The sequence below is a fragment of the Miscanthus floridulus genome, unplaced genomic scaffold (assembly GCF_019320115.1).
Source record: "Miscanthus floridulus cultivar M001 unplaced genomic scaffold, ASM1932011v1 fs_128_2_3, whole genome shotgun sequence".
NCBI lineage: Eukaryota > Viridiplantae > Streptophyta > Magnoliopsida > Poales > Poaceae > Miscanthus > Miscanthus floridulus.
The window spans coordinates 2122-18863 of NW_027096228.1; the positions used below are offsets into that span (position 1 = coordinate 2122).

Sequence of the window (16742 nt, forward strand, 5' to 3'; positions counted from 1 at the left end):
CTCCCCTGTGCGTATTGGGATAACTCAGATGGTGAAAGATTGAGGATGACAGGTGGGTCTCAGTAGTCATTATCTATTACAAGAATTTGGGGTTTTGATTTAGAGACTTCTGTCGGAGCAAATGTAAAACGGAGGGTCGATAAAAATGAGGGAAAACATCCAAATTAAGAACGGGGGTTCTGACTTGGGTAGTGCTGGAGTTGCTCGAAGAGTGGAGGAGCAGCATTCGCGTGGTCGAGTACTCGAGTCCGTGTCCGCCCTTCTCCTCCTCCGCTGGCTCTGGCTTGGCTGGCTGAGATGCTGAGTAGTCCCCACCGTAGGCTCCCTCTTTCGTTTCATTCCACAGTCCACACCCAAGCAAGCAAACAAGCAAGGAGAGGAAGGCTGCTGCTCCAACCCAACCCAATCCAATCCAGTGAGAGAGAGAGATGCCGAGGAGCCCGCAGCTGAGCCTGAGCGGCTTGCAGCTCGCTCTTCTCCCTGTCCAGCACCAGCACGAGCCGCGACAACGACGACAGCGCCGCCGCCCTAACGGCGCCGGTGCCAGCGCCACCGGCCGGCGCGTCTCTCCATCCGTTGCCCCCACGGCGCCTCCCTCTTCTGTCGCTCAGCGTCGGCGGCGGCGGCGGCGGAGAGGAGGAGGACGAGGACGAAGAGGAGTACCTGCTGGGGACCGGCGCCCTGGATCTGCAGCTGACGGGGGCCGGCGGCGGCTGCGACGAAGAGCGGAAGAACATCCGGATGATGAAGAACAGGGAGTCTGCGCTGCGCTCCAGGGCAAGGAAGAGGGTACCAACGCTTCCATTCCATTTCCATGTGCTTCTTGTCTTGATTACAGTATATATATTGTTGGATTATTGTACTGTATAGGAGTATTATGCTTCAGTTTCTTCATTGAATTTTCTTTCTTTCTTTACTTCGATTGACTGGATGGACTGGGCTGATGATTATTGGATTGGATTGGATACGTACTACTACAGGCCTATGTGCAGGAGCTGGAGAAGGAGGTTCGTCGCCTGGTGAATGAGAATCTCAAGCTCAAGAGGCAGTGCAAACAAGTACGTAGTAGGACTACTTTCTTTTCTTTCTTCATTCCTTCCCTTTCTTTATTCAATCATGTCATCTAGACTACTTTCTTTTCTTTCTTCATTCCTTCCCTTTCTTTATTCAATCATGTTATCTAGCACATACAGTTAACATTTCTTCTTCTTCTTCTAAACAAATAAACAAATGTATGCATATTAATTATGTGGGTATTATATATAATATGATGCAGCTGAAAGTGGATATGGCTGCACTGATCCAGCAAAGCAGCAGCAAGAGCAGCTCCCACATCAGAAGAACCTCCTCATCCACTCAGCTCTAGCTCAGCCCTCAGCACTGCATACCCTGCGATGGTTTCTTATTCAGTCTATGGTCGCGGTCCTTGCATTGGGTGCATGCATGCCAATGGCAGATAGATCAAGATGTACCACAACCAAATTACAATTCTACTACTAGTATATATGGTAGTATTATGTATGTATTTTCTACACTAGTAGTACCAATGCAAGGATCATAATTCGTAAGCAAACCTTTGACCTCGATCTTGCTGCTAATGCATGCGCTCTGCAACTCCTAGTAGTACTATATATAGCTTGCTATTCCTAGTAATAGAATAGGAGGAGGAAGATCCAGCAGTGCTCACGCCTACTGTTACTGTATCAACAAGTGAAGGAATCAATCCATTGATGATGAGGGGGACGAAGAAGGCTGCTCCTCTGATATATACATGACCATGAATGTGCTTGCCTTGCCTGCCTGCTTCGGTTGGATTTGATTGGCTAGCTGATTCTCTCTAATTAATACAGTATGGTATGGTGTATCTTTGCTCGATCTGTTGTTGGCTTCTTGCTTCCATTTCCATGTAGTTGGACTGTTGGAGTGTATATGTATGTAGTTTGTGCTGCGTGAGATTGCATTGGACTTGGACCATTCTTTGGGGTCCAATATGGAGTAGCTTGTGCTGCGTGAGATTGAATATGGAGTAATTTTGTTCCATGGATTGGCAGAGTCGGAGTGGTGCAGGTGCTCCGCTTCACCCATGGGCCGGGCCACGGCGTCCACTCCCGCTTCCACTCTGGGCCCTAAAACCGCTTCCAATCTGTCTGACTTTTGGGATACGTGGAACGAAAGGGAAAAAACATCATTCTACCTCCGTGAACTATTGCTGTAGTATCGCGAATGGTCGAGCGACAGGGCTGTCCTGTGACGCGAACCACCAGGGTTCTGGTGATCGCACATTTTTCTGGAATTAAATTAAACTATTACTATAGTATTGAAATCTATCTCCATTTTTTTAATTTTTAAAACCGTGGAGACATTTTGTATGGTTTAAAAACCTTTATCAGGTATTTACCAATTTTGTTTTACTAACTAAAAAAGAAAACCATATTCAAAACCACTCGAAACCATGACAGGGAGGTCATTTGAACGATTTCAAGAGTTCAGAGAGTCAGCTATCTGGTTTAGAAGTTCAAGGAGGAAAATCATACTACAACGACAGTTCGGGGAGGCAGAATAGACTTTTTCCATAAGGAAATTGCAGTGGCAATACCACAACACCAATGATACTACATTCCATCTTTGCAGGCTCCATGCCAGGATGAGTGAGCAACCAAAAAAAAGGACGAAATGCTATTTTGTTCAATTTACGACGGGTCTACGAGTCCACCACTGATATACGTACTTCTTGCAAGGACGTGTCGAACCAGATGGACCTGTATTTTTTTACTTAACTGCCCACAGTTTTAGATGTTGTTTGGTTCAGCCATTAGAACATGAATACCAATGTAATCAGGTAGTAGCGTTGAGATTTGTTGCGGGTGAAACGAAAACAAAGTTTGTTTGGTTAGCTTGTGTAATCAGGTTGCCCAAGAGGAAGTAGGGAATGACCGATGAGTGGTGGCGGCAGAGACACTAGAGCACATGCAGGAAATCGCGCGCGAGGACTTGCATGAGAGGTGTGAACTTGCTGAGACACCGAAGCCCACGAGGGGGGGATCAATCGAACGTTTGGGAAGGGAACGGATAACGCTGGTTCTAGAGGGTATCGGCATTCTATAGTGCCAGTATTCGATGCCGCTGTTAACAGATACAAACTGGAATAATCAAACACAAAACAACACTATCAGTTTGCACCTCTAACCAATGACAGGCAAAAAAAAAAGGCCAAACCAAACAGCACCTTATTGTTTTTTCACCCATACTAAAGTGGCACATGCACATCATACCAACAGACCAAGAAAGGACTAGATTTAAGAAAAATACCAATGTAAAGTGACCATCCATACACCTAACACCTTTCAAATGTAATGCGAGTAATACAACAAATTTTCTCACTATGGGAGCAAATTAGGGGTGGAGTGTTAATAATAGAATAATTGCACCCTTTGGTACTTTAATGGATATGGATCATGATACATTTACTCCTGAGGACATGATGAACAACTATACAAGAACAGAGGCAGTAGTGGATGCATTACTCTGTTTCGACCCATGTGAACCAATATTTTAGTCACCAGAGATCCACCACAACATTTCTTAGGCCAGTGCTGGCCAGGGAACTGTTCCTCGTAGAGGCTAGAACATCTCTAGTAGTCCCATAATACCACTCATCATCTCCATAAAACTGACATTAGGAGAGATGAGTCTTTTCCCTTACTCGAGCAGTCCCTACCTCAGTAGCTCTCCTGTTTTTGGCTACCATCAATATTTGTCTCATCTCCACTCAAATACAAAGGGGAGTTGCATCCCTTCCAATAGGATAGGGCCCATCCAATAGTCACTTCTCTCCATTAGTGCACCATGGCCGCAGTCTTGGTGTGTCCCTTGTGGCTTGCTCTGTTCATCACCGCTACGATGGCTACTCTAGTTCACCGCCGCCACGATGGTTGCCATTAGATGCCTATGAGCCTATCCTTGAGCCATCATGGATCCAACCTTGGTTGTTATCGTTGGATACCCGTGAACCCACCAAATCGAGGATGCCTGAGTTGGGTACTTAGTGGGGGATAGAGAAGACATAGAAAGAGAAGGGGAGGAAGGCATCCATGGCCGTCATGGATCTGACCTTGGTCGTCGTTGTATGCCTAAGTTGGGCGCATAGTGGGGATAGAGAAGACAGAGAAGGGAAAGGGAGGGAAGGCAGACAGCCATAGCCATCGTGGATCCGACTGGCCATGTCGATTTGAGGACCAGGACTGCCATGACCTCATCTATTTGAGTGATGCCATCGACCACTTGATATAGTTTGAAGCCCATCTCAGGATCTTCACTAGGAAAGGGAGAGGGTATAGGCTGAGGTGGTGGGTAGGGCAAGGCTGGGGTGCTAGTGGTGTGGGTCTGAGTGGAGGGCATGGCCGGTCAGGGAGAGGCAGTAGATGGCACCCGACGAAGAAGAAAGAGAGTCTGGTGGAGAAGAAGAGAGTATCCTCCTTTGCCGAGGGTGGACCATTGTTGTTGGTGCCCCCCCTGTCCATGCCATCCACTCAAAGACGGGGCAATGCACATGTAGATGGAGGGGGCCTAGGAGTGAGGGCAATCGTGCTCTCCACCGGTGACCCACTTTGTTGACGCACCATGTGAAAAAATAGAGGAGCCACTACTACAGGATTGATTTTGCGTGGCGTTGTACTTTAATTAACAGGAGGCGGTCACAAAATCCAACCGTCTCATAGAATAATGGATGATTAATGGAGGTGGGCATTTTTATTTACGGAGGAAGTCACTTTTGCCCGCCTCATAAAATTGGTTTACAGAGGCGAGCATTTTAGGATAGCCTCCTCCAGAAATAGTCTGTTTTCGGAGGTGGTCATTGTCAGTGGGGTCAAAACCGTAGCAAGCATAGTTGTTCGAGTTGGTGTCAGAGTACAGGGTCTCTGGTGGCTCGGGTGGACTCAAGACCACAAGAATCATGCAGAGAAAACGCAACGGTTTATCCTGGTTCAGGCCAATTCGGTCCCTACGTCTAGCAAGCTGATGATCCTTATACTTAAGAGCACCCAAAATCGGAGGGTTACAACAGAGTGTAGAGAGAGATTTGGTAGGGGGTTAGTTCGGTGCTAATCCTAAGGTTGCCTCACTGTAGGTGGAGCCTTCCCCCTCGTCGGAGAGGAGGAAGACTGATGGGATGCGGTGGAGGAGCTCTCGGTGCCCCTCTCTAGGTTGCCTTGCTCCCTGTGCAGAGCGGAGGCAGGATGGAATGGAATGGAGTGTCTAGTGATCGATCTGGGATCCTCCCCCCTCCTAGGTCCGACCTTATCCCTTATATAATGAGATATGTTGGGTACATGGCAGTTTGGGGGAACTAGTCTACTGGTCTACGTGCACCAGAGTCCAGGTGGGTCTTGCAGCAGTGCGCCGTGGACCAGTGGTAGTGTCTTAGGAGATGAAGAAGCCTTGGGCATCGTTCGTCTGCTCTGTTCTGACACTCTATGTGTCAGGCTATGTTGGCTTAGAGCGGCCTCCCCTAGGTGGACCTTCTAGAGTCTTCTTGGTGGCGAAGGAGGTCGGCTCTAGGGACTAACACGCGGGCCCAGAAGCCCCCTGAGCCCCCTAGAGGTTGAGGGGAAGCTTTGTCTTCTTGTGTCACTCCCGGGACGTGACCCTATTAGGGGAGCAGTTGGTAGGGCCATGCCTAGGGAGCGGCACCAAGGAGCCCCCGAGCATCGATAGCCCGGGGCTTGTCTTCTAGTGCCTAGGCTTTGGCTGGAGTCGTTAGCCGGGCAAGAGCTAAGGGCTAGGCTAGGATGCACTGTAGATCGGGTGCCCAGGGCTCAGGCAAGCCCCTGAGCCCTAGGTGGAGGTCACGGCCAAGTTAGGCTTGGTTGGGTCTCTTTGCCAGAGGGTGCACACGAGCATGCCCAATGGGCATAGCCCCTTAGCCCCCGGGCGATCCTAAAGGGGTCGGTCGGGGTGTCTTCTTCGGTCAGGAACCATTGGACCTAAGGCTTAATATACCCCATATGTTAGGATCTCAGTCAGGAGGCCCCAAGCCCTTTGTGGCCTCACTTGGCATGATGGCGACAAAGGGCTAAATTCGATCATATGGCGACCGAACCCTCCTTGGTGGGGACGTCTTTCGCTAACAAGAGTGCTGCGCCTTGCTTGGGGTCTTCTTCTCCAATGAGATGAGTGTTGCTCGACTGTCGAGGCTGAGCAAAGATGGTGCTGATACCTTCGTGAGTCTATGTCGCATGGGTCTTCGACTCGAGCGAGGGCTCGGTGAACTCATTTGGGAGTCACCAACCTTAGGCCCGGAGGCACACCCCTTTCTAATCAGAGCCTACCATGGGTCGGGTGATCAAGAGCACTGGGCTCTAGCTTAGGGCCATCCGATCATCCGAAGCACCACACCCTTCTAAGGGCTACGGTAGTATGCCTCGATCCTCTTGAGCTGGCCTTCTAGGGCCGACCTCCTATGGCCATAGATCGGGGAGCAAGGAGCATGCTGAGCCTTGGACGAGGGCCCTCGTTGGGCCCACTACTCAGTGGCTCCCTACCCAACTCTGGGGAGTTGGTTGGTTTTGGGGATGCGCCACCTAGGCCCCCGTCTGTCATAGGGTCGGGCTGCTCCTTCTAGGGAGCCAGCGTAGCCCCCAAGGCCATTGTGGGGCCTCCTTGCCAGTGGAAAGGGCAGCTTTTGGGCACGTCCCGTCCGTTGACGTCTTGCATAGGCGGTTGATGGCATTTGGGCCGTTGTGCCTAGTGGAGGAGTTATGGTGCGCACCCCTACGACATCTTGTCTTGTCTAGGAGATGGGACATCGGGACCACATGGAGCAGATCTAGTGGAGGAGGAGCCATTGCAGTTGGTGCATGTGGATCCAAGCCATTGATGATAGCCGGTGGGCCTCGGTGGAGACAGATCTCCCCAAGTCCCGTGAGGAGGCATGCGTGGAGTGGGTGGCACGCGTGATGGAAAGTGGAGCGGGGATTGGACTCATTATCAGTGGTTCCCTAACTTCGCCTTTACTGCATGCCCAGTCATTACGCAACCACTTGGAGGCGTGCTGTGGGGATTGAAGGGGTGCCTAGCCGGTTCCCCTAGGCCCCTTCTAGCCACTGATGGCTAATTGGAGGGTTTGGAGCCACTCATAGCACATCGTATGGGCTATAAAGGGGAGCCCTCGAGGGACACGACGCCCTCAATCCCTTTCTCCTAGCCCCTATCTCTTCTTCTTCTTCTTCATATCTATCTTCTCGGCGATGATGGCGGCGGCGATGGAGTGCGACGCTTCCCTCCAAGTGAGCTTGGTCTTGTCCACTAGGCGGCTGTGTTTACACCAAAATTTGGAAGAAGAATCATAGGGACTTGAAAGCTCCCAAGATCATGTCATCAAGGAATCAATCGCGTGCAAGTCGGTATCAGCTGATTCGAATGCAATACTGGAATCGGCTTTCTTCAGATAGCGCCAGCAGATAATGACAAAGGTTACGATCGGCACTGGGACAAGGCATGTTGGACTCTACAAAAAAGGAAAGATTAGAGTCCAAGTTATCTTAAATTAGGAATGTTTTCTCTAGGGCCAGAATTGTGATGAGTCGTGCTTAGATAGGAATCGTGCATAGGTTCCGGGTATAAATATCAAACCCCCGGCTATTGTAAAGGACACACAATCAATCAAATATAAGTCATTTACTTTTTTTTTTGGCTCCGGCCACCCCTTAGGAGTAGGAGTAGAGTAGATCTCGGCGAGTTCTTCAGTGAGTACGGCTGTATCGATCCGGTCGACCTCCACTGCTTGTCTGTAAGTACCGTCATGGCTTATACTTCTGTTCGTATGGCTGCATTGATCTAGTCGACCCCCACTGCGACTCTAGTATAAGCTAGTTATCGACTCTTGTCTAGTTCAAGTACGGCTGCATCGATCCGGTTGACCTCTACTACTCGAACTAGATTAAGGTCAAGTTATCGGCTCTATCTAAGGGTGGCGTTCCTTCGGATAGATTTATTAAGTTACTAATATTGCTTATTGCTTCTATTATTTATTTAATTACAGCAATATCACTTCGCCCGATTGGGATTGATCTAGATCACCCTTATATCCTGTTTAACCCATCGTTTGCTAATCTAAAATTGATCTAATCTGCATCTTAAACGATGAGTTATGTTTTAACGGCTGTTTTATATCAATCTTGATCGTGCATAGCGTGTGGTTAAGGCATGTTGCATCTTGAGTAGATCTATTGGCTAGCGAAAACCGTTCCTTGGCCCGTTATCATGGCTTGTGTGATTCTGCCTCACACCCCACTATGGAGTGGGGATCGTTATTCGGTAGATTTGTTCCTAATAAGGCAAGACCTTAACTGTGTGCTATGCCTAAATCGACTGTTTTAGCCTTCGGTAGATTTGTTCCTAATAAGGCATGACCTTAACTGTGCGCTATGCCTGAATCAGCTGTTTTAGCCGTTATCGAGTGCTTTTACGAACAGTTCACGTTACGAGATCGTTGAAGTAAAGATAGGTTGAAAAATGTGTTAGCCCTATGATCTTATTATTGTATTATGGCTTGCATGATTCTGCCTCATGCCCCACTGATATTAGTAATAAGTTAGGGTCATTGAGTCTATTGTTGTTTCTATGGCCTGTATGATTCTGCCTCATGCCCCACTGGTCATAGCGATAGATGAGATCTAATATGTTCATTAGATTTATCTTTATTAAATAGTTGAATGATGATAATATGTTTCTTTTATATAAAAGGGGTTCGGTTACTTGCAGTCATTGGCTTAGCATAAGCCAATTATTGTTGACATCTTATTGCCATTGACCAATATTTGTCTAAATAATGATATTCATCCTGAACGATAACCGATTCTTCTTACACAACCCCACGAGCTTTAACTGGTTTATTCTTATGAATATGCTAGAATCGACTATTTAGTCGATCTTCTTTTATATCGGCTCTTAGAGCCACACATTCGGGACTGTTTGGCAACACCGGCATGTTCTGCCCTAAATTACTGATAAACTTTCTCTTCTTATCAATTGTAGGGTCAAATTGACTAGTATGTCTCGGAAGGAGTGCGTAGGATCGACAATCCCTGTGCTAAAGCTAGGCAGATCTACAGCTCTATCGAGCAGACCCTTCTGGCTTGCTCGTTTGCCCTCGGCATGAGACAAAATTTTGTGCCGACACACGTTTCTGGCACGCTCGATGGGACCCCACAATCATCATGGTGGTTCACAATAACAATGACATCCTTATGGTACATTACGAAGGTCTACCTGATGGAGATAAAGATGTTATCGGTAAAGCTATAGAAGAATTTTAGAACAAGTATTTGTTGTCCTACACCAAAACATGTGACAATACAATTGTTCAGAAATATCCACTACCAAGAGTTCTATTACACAGGTAGACAGATACAGTTGAAGCGGAATATAGGTGTTTCTTTATCGAAGTTGTAAGCAAATCTGTTCGTGATGCCATATCAAGCTATAATGAAGCTTTCTTGGACACATTCCACAACGCCATGAAAGAAGCGATTCATGGATTTCTAGTTGGTCAAGTTGGGCTGACTTATTACAACATTCCACATCCATCGACCTAAGGGACTAATCAAGTTGGTACCAGCCATCAAGAAGCAGCACCAGCCGGTGATGATGATGTCTAGGTAGTTCAGGGTTCATCTGAACAAGTTCAAGGTGCTACTATGAATCAGACATAGTATAATCCTGGATCATCAGTGCAGTAGATGCAATAGTCAGCGGGGCAAGGTCAGAACCAGATGATTAATTTTGGCACATCAGGCCACGTACCATCATCGGCTCAAAAAATAGTGCAATCAATTCAAAGGATCCATAGAGATATAGATCCTCATGTCTACAATCAGAGACTTCAAGCAGCAAACTAGCAAAGGACCCAACAGATAGAGATTCCACAAGGGTATCATTATGGCACAGATTATAACACCTTTCACATAATTCTGAATTCAGGGTATCAAAGCACACGGGATTTTAATTCATAGATGGGTCAACAGGTGTAGAGAAATCCAAATTCAAATGCTGATGAGTTGTTGCTGAGGGTGACCGAGATGATGAAGAATCGGTTTGGTCTGAAGCCAAAAGGGCTGACCTTCTCATACAAATGCCCATATCTAGAATAATATGATTTGGTCGCTCTTCCCACAAATTACAGGCTCCCAGAGTTTGCCAAGTTCACTAGCCAAGACAATACAAGCATAATAGAATATGTCAGTCGATATCTTACACAGTTGGGCAATGCATCTGTTGAAGAGGCCTATCGAGTTTGTTTCTTCTCCCTATCCCTGTTAGGGCCAGCCTTCACTTGGTTTTCAACACTGCTAGTCAACTCCATTACCAATTGGGCTGACCTAGAGAAGAAGTTCCATACATATTTTTACACTGGGACTGGAGAAAAGAAGATAACCGATTTGACAACCATAAGGCAGAAGACTAATGAATCGGGCACTGAGTTTCTTCAGAGGTTCCGAGAGACTAGAAACTTATTCTTCTCATTAAACTTGGCTGATGACCAGCTAGCTACTTTAGCCATTCAAGGAATGCTACCAATGTGGAAAGAAAAGCTGCTGGAACAAGAATTCGACAACTTGGGTCAATTGGCTCAACGAGTGGCGGTGCTCAATAGCTAATTCTAGAGTATGCGTAGAGATACCCAATTTTAGTAGAGTACTATAGTGGCCGAAGCTTATAATCCATATTCAGTCGATGATGGCTATGAAGATGAAGAAGAAGAGGTTGCCATGGCTAAATGGAATTGGGGCAAAAAGACAGTAATAGTGCCAAATCCTTGAGAAAGAGGAGTCGAGGAGAGCTATGACTTTGATGTCACAAAATCAGACAAGCTCTTTGATTTCTTGCTTGAGAAGGGACATATCAAGTTGCCTGATAATCACGTTATGTTGGCCCCTGATCAATTGAAGAATAAGAAGTTCTACAAGTTCCATAACGCTACTTCTCATTCCACTAATAAATGCAGAATCTTCCAGCAGCATATACAGAGGGCTATTCAGCAAGGAAGACTCAAGTTTGACACGCCTCAGAAAATGAAAGTTGATGATAATCTTTTCCTAGGGGATCAAAACATGGTTGATGCTAGGCTGATCAAAGGAAAAACTAAGGTCCTAACATCAACCAAATCAAGAGAAGCTAGAACAATTGATCCCAAGATGCAAATATCGGTTGACGAGTACAGAGAAATTAGAAGACGTCACGACAAGCAAAAGAGCTGATATGAGTAGGAGGAAACATCAAAAGATGGAGCAACAAAGCCGTGAGTTAATCTTGGATCTTGTTGAATAAGTGGCAGTGGTAGAAGGAAAAGGATTATCAGCGATGGTTAGAGGATCAAGAATACCAGCGTCAACTAGAAAAAGATAGGTATGAAAGGCCTGTGTGATTTTGCCTCATACCCCATTGTTAGCACCGTGGAGTGGGATCGTTATTCGGTAGATTTGTTCCTGATAAGGCATGACCTTAACTGTGCACTATGCCTGAATTGGCTGTTTTGGCCAATATCAAGTGCTTTTATGAACAGTTCACGTTACGAGATCGTTGAAGTAAAGATAGGTTAAAATATGTGTTAGCCCCATGATCTTATTATTGTATTACAATCTGCATGATTTTGTCTCATGCCCCACTGATATTAGTAATAAGCTAGGGTCGTTGAGTCTATTATTGTTTCTATGGTCTACATGATTCTGCCTCATGCCCCACTGGTCATAGCGATAGATAAGATCTAATATGCTCATTAGATTTATCTTTATTAAATGGTTGAATGATGATGATCTGTTTCTTTTATATAAAAGGGGTTCTATTACTTGCAGTCATTGGCTTAGCATAAGCCAATTATTTTTGACATCTTATTGCCATTGACCAATATTTGTCTAAATAATGATATTCATCCTGAACGATAGCCGATTCTTCTTACACAACCCCATGAGCTTTAACTGGTTTATTCTTATGAATATGCTAGAATCAACTATTTAGTCAATCTCCTTTCATATTGGCTCTCAAGGCCGCACATTCGGGACTATCTGGCAACACCAGCATGTTTCGCCCTAAATTACTGATAAACTTTCTCTCCTTATCAATTATAGGGTCAAATTGACTAGCATGTCTCAGGAGGAGTGCGTAGGATCGACCATCCCTACGGTGAAGCTAGGCGGATCTACAGCTCCATCGAGCAGACCCTTCTAGCTTGCTCGTGTGCCCTCGGCACAGGATGAAATTTCATGCCTATAGGTTGCTTCTCCAAGGATGGAAGGACTCTAGCGAAGGAGGGACGACGACATGATGCTAGAGGTGTCTATTGCGTCCCCTTCCCTAGAAGGTGTAAAGGCTCTAGCAAGGTCGCTGGAGTCCTTGTACCCTCTAATTAGGGAAGGGGGTCGCGACGTGTCGGTCATAGCCCCTCCATCCGGCGATGGTGTGGGGGCTTGGCCCCGCTGATGTCGCCTGACTTCATACCCTAAGGCCTACCCACTGGCCCAAGCCTTGCATGCCTAGGGCCCTAACCTAGAGGTCAGATGCACCCTATGATCTTTGCTGCCATATAGGCAGCAACAAACCATGGTTTTTGCTACCGTATATTATAATCGGGTCGTTCCCTATTAATGGAATAAAGTTACTTTTGTTTGTAATCTCATTTGCTCTTGAGTCATGCTCAGAGACTTAGTCCCTCGTTCAAATGGGCTATTATGATGATGGCCTCATTGGCCAAGATCGCCACGCCCATGCTGCTAACGGGTAAGTCCATGAGAACCCTAGATTTATGGTCGTTTCATACCCCGATCATGTCCCCCAGAGGGGAGATCCTTGGCTTCCCAACCAAGCCACTCGTATAGTTCCCAATCCTATCTGTCGATGCTCTAAGGCTCGCTGCCTCCCTCATTGGGTCACCATGAGCGGCTCTGAGTCAGTACTCAGACATTGTTCATCCAAACGGTCAGGACATTTCTGGGCACCCCAGCTATGGCCATGTGGGCTTGTCTCCCAAATGTCCCTCACACTTTTATTTGCTTTGGGCAACTTTGAAGCCTAGTGGGTCGGTCTTAGAACCCTCGGTGATGCCCCTTCTAGGGGGCCCCCATACCTTCATGTGGTGGGGTGGCATGATCTGATAAAGGATTGGGAGATAGGCAGATACCTTCAAAGAAAACGGAATGGACACAAGAGAAGGGAAAGATGACATTGCTGGTAATGCGGCGATCGAGGCTGTTCCATTAGCACCTTGCTGATCCCTCACCTGGTTTTCCTGCTCTGCCCATCCCATCCTTGCCTTGCTCAGGGGCCTTCTATAATGATCCTCCTTAAGAAAGGTCAGCAAGTGGTTAGCTCAGTTAATCCTCTGGCATAGCCGAGCTACCGCTTGGGTGGCTCAGGTTAAAGGAGACAACTATAGAAGTAAGCGAGGCAAGAGGGTCAGGAAGACAAGACTTATCTTGGTTTTTGTTGTTGGAGAGGTAGGTCGACGAAGGAGGTTGGTAGGCAGACCATGGCTTGGGAGATGGTGCTCCTGGGCAGATGGCTCGGTGATGGCCTTCCCTCATGGGGAAAGGTCGGAACTCACCTCGATCGGGTCAACCCCTTATGGGGGGGGGTGAACGCTTGGATGGAGGGCCAGCCGAGCCACCACTACCTTGGTTGCTTCATCCATTGATGCCCTTTCGGCGTCGTGGCCAGGGCTGTCAGGAGCACCAGGGGCGACAAGTGTGGCTGCTTGGGCAACATAGTCTTGCTCATAGTAGTAGGCTTACTTGAAACTGCCCTCGATGATGATAAACCCCTTCGGATCGGGCATCTTGAGCTTGAGGTAGGTGTAATTGAGGATGACCATGAACTTGGTGATGCACGGTTGACCAAGGAGGGCATGGTAGATGCTGGGGAAGTTGACCACCTCAAAGGTGAGTGGCTCCTTACGGATGTTGTCTAGCTGGCCAAAGGTGACGTTGAGCTAGATGCACCCGAGGTGCTTGGCTTCCTTCCTCGGCATGATCCCATAGAATAGTGCCCTGCTAGGGTGCAAGCTGCTACAACTAATGCCCATCTTGTGTTGAGGGTGCTGGCATAGAGTATGTTGAGGCCACTGCCCCCATCCATCATCACCTTGGTGAGGCACGTGGTACCCATGATTAGGCTAACCATGAGTGGGTACCACCCTAGATGAGGGACGCGATCAGGGTGATCTTCTTGGTCAAAGGTGATGGTTGCCTTGGACCATCGAAGCTGCGTCGGGGCGGCCATGGTGTGAAAGGCGTTCACCTCCTACTCGGTGGTGCGGCGTTGCCAATGGGAGTCATACGCCTAGGAGTCCTCGAAGACCATGAGGCAGCACCTAGCCTTGGGGAACTCATTGTCTTCTTCTTGGGCGCCGTTTGTCAGGTCGCTGGCCTTCGGGGTAGGCTTGTGGGCCTTGCCCCATTGGCTGAGGGTGCTACAAATGTAGCCTTTCATGGTAGAGCAGTCCTTGAGGAGATGCTTTGCTTGCCCCTCGTGGAAGGGGCAAGGGGCCTCGAGTGCCTTCTTGAAGTGCTCTAGGCGTGTACCATGCCCATGGGGCTGAGGTTAGGGGGAGTGGTCAACCAGAGCCACCATCTCCTCCTCGCAGCGCTTCTAGTCCTTATTCTGCTTATCGCAACATCACTAGGACAAGGCGGGATTATCGCCGCCATCACCACCATTGAGGTGGTCGGTGGCCTTGGCTTTCCCATTGAAGTTGGCCTAGACTACATCCTCACTAGTGGCATACTGGGTGGTGACATCCAGGAGCTCCCACGTCATGCACGGTGTCTCATGGCTGAGCGCCTGGATGAGCGCCTCACAGGTTGTGCTACAGATGAAGGCGTTGATTATGTCGATGTCGGTGATGTTAGGGAGCTCATTGCGCTTCTTGGAGAAGCACTAAATGTACTCCCATAGGGTCTCATCGGCCCTCTGCATATAGTTGCAGAGGTCCCAAGAGTTTCCTTGGTGGGTGTAGGTACCCTAGAAGTGGTCGATGAAGACTAAACAGAGATTGCCCTAGCAGTGGATGCTGTCGGGCTCGAGCTGCTCGAGCTATGCTCTGGTCAAGCTTGACAAAAGGGGAAGGTACTAGATGGCAAAGTCATCGTTAGACCCCCTAGCCTTCATGGCTAGGTAGTAGTCCTCTAGCTAATGGTCTAGGTTGGTCTCATTGTCATACTTGGAGATGTGCGTCGGTGGCTAGAAATGCCTAGGGTAGAGAGCTGCTCGGATCGCTACCCGAATGCCAGAGGGTCAAAGTGATCCGGGGTGGCACCCCCGCCTCGCTGCTCAGGGGTGTGGGACTAGTCCTGAGCATGGTGTCTAGCCTTGATGGTGTCACAGACATCACGATTATCACTGATCTGGTGGCACATCGGGGGACGCTGAGGAGAAAGGTCATGCCTTCGCTCCTGCCGAGGCTTGGTGCCCTAGGTCTATGGTCGGTCAAAGCTATTGCCAGAGGTGTCACTACTGCTTCCTCCCGTCGGTGGGGCATGGGCATCGGAGTGGTCCTTGTTGGAGGTGGTCGTCGTTTAGGACGATCGGGGGAGCATGGCGCGGTGCCGGGAGGTGAACTCTCGGCCTGCTACTTGAGGGCAATGTGGAGGAGCCACTGTCGATACGGGACCCATGGGATACTCCACAAGGATGGGAGAAGACCTAGTCTAACTAGGATTCTTTCCATGTAATCTTAGTAGTAGTAGTATTATTTTGTAATCCTACTAGGAACTCTCATTGTAAACCGAGTAGGACTCTGGCCTCCTGACTATATAAAGGAGGGTGGAGTTCCTGAAGAAAGGACAGACAACATAACACAACACTTTACAATCAATCCAACACAAAGGCTAACGCCGACTAGACGTAAGGCTATTACTCGATCACGGTTGAGGGTCCGAACCAGGATAAATCGACTGTCTCTTACGTTTATCGTCGAGTTCGGCATACGCTAAAGCCCGAACAAACTGCCCCAGGTGCCCCCATGGCAGGCTATTGGTGGTGAAACATCGACAGCTGGCGTGCCAGGTAGGGGCTTTCGGCGAAACTGCACTCAAGAGCTCGACGGACCTCGACAACATGATCTTCCCGACGGGATCAACCCTCATCTTTGATTCATGGATCTACGAGGCAGGCGACGATGGCAAGACCCAAAGCTGCCTCCTCAAAGATTCAGATCACCTTGAAGACCTTTCTTTTAAGGCGACTACGATAGATCAACTCACTGGAAGATTCACACGGCTTGTGATATCCAATCCAACTCAGATTTCATAGCTTTGTGCATCTAACTCAAACTCAGGCTCCACATTCGAGATGGAGTCTTACCCTGAGTTCTTTTGAGAGACCAAGTCCTTTTCCGGTGGGGCTCCAGAACACGGCCTCAGCCCATGAAGAGAACAACTCAGAATACACTTAGAGTCCTTTCAAGAAGTCATGTCCTTTTCTATTCGACAATATGGCAGAATCTTACCAGGCACAGCACGAAGGATCCCTCAATCCACTAAAAGGAGCTCAGGAAGGTCTCGTACTAACTATAACTTCTCGAGACTACATCGTCCACTAGCCAGGTTATGTTCCTGAGGATAACGGTACCCAACTAGTCGACACGACGATGACAACAATTCTACCATAACAAGAAGGAGACTCAATCTACGACCTTGAAGCCTCTACTAAAATCATCAACAACTCCAACAATGTGGAAACCAACACTGATA

General features: G+C 48.0%; 1 pseudogene; it reads left to right on the forward strand.

Annotated features, from left to right (window-relative positions):
• The first annotated feature begins 212 nt into the window (after positions 1–212).
• Positions 213–1947, forward strand: LOC136530425 (bZIP transcription factor 27-like; annotated as a pseudogene).
• Positions 1948–16742: the final 14795 nt, after the last annotated feature.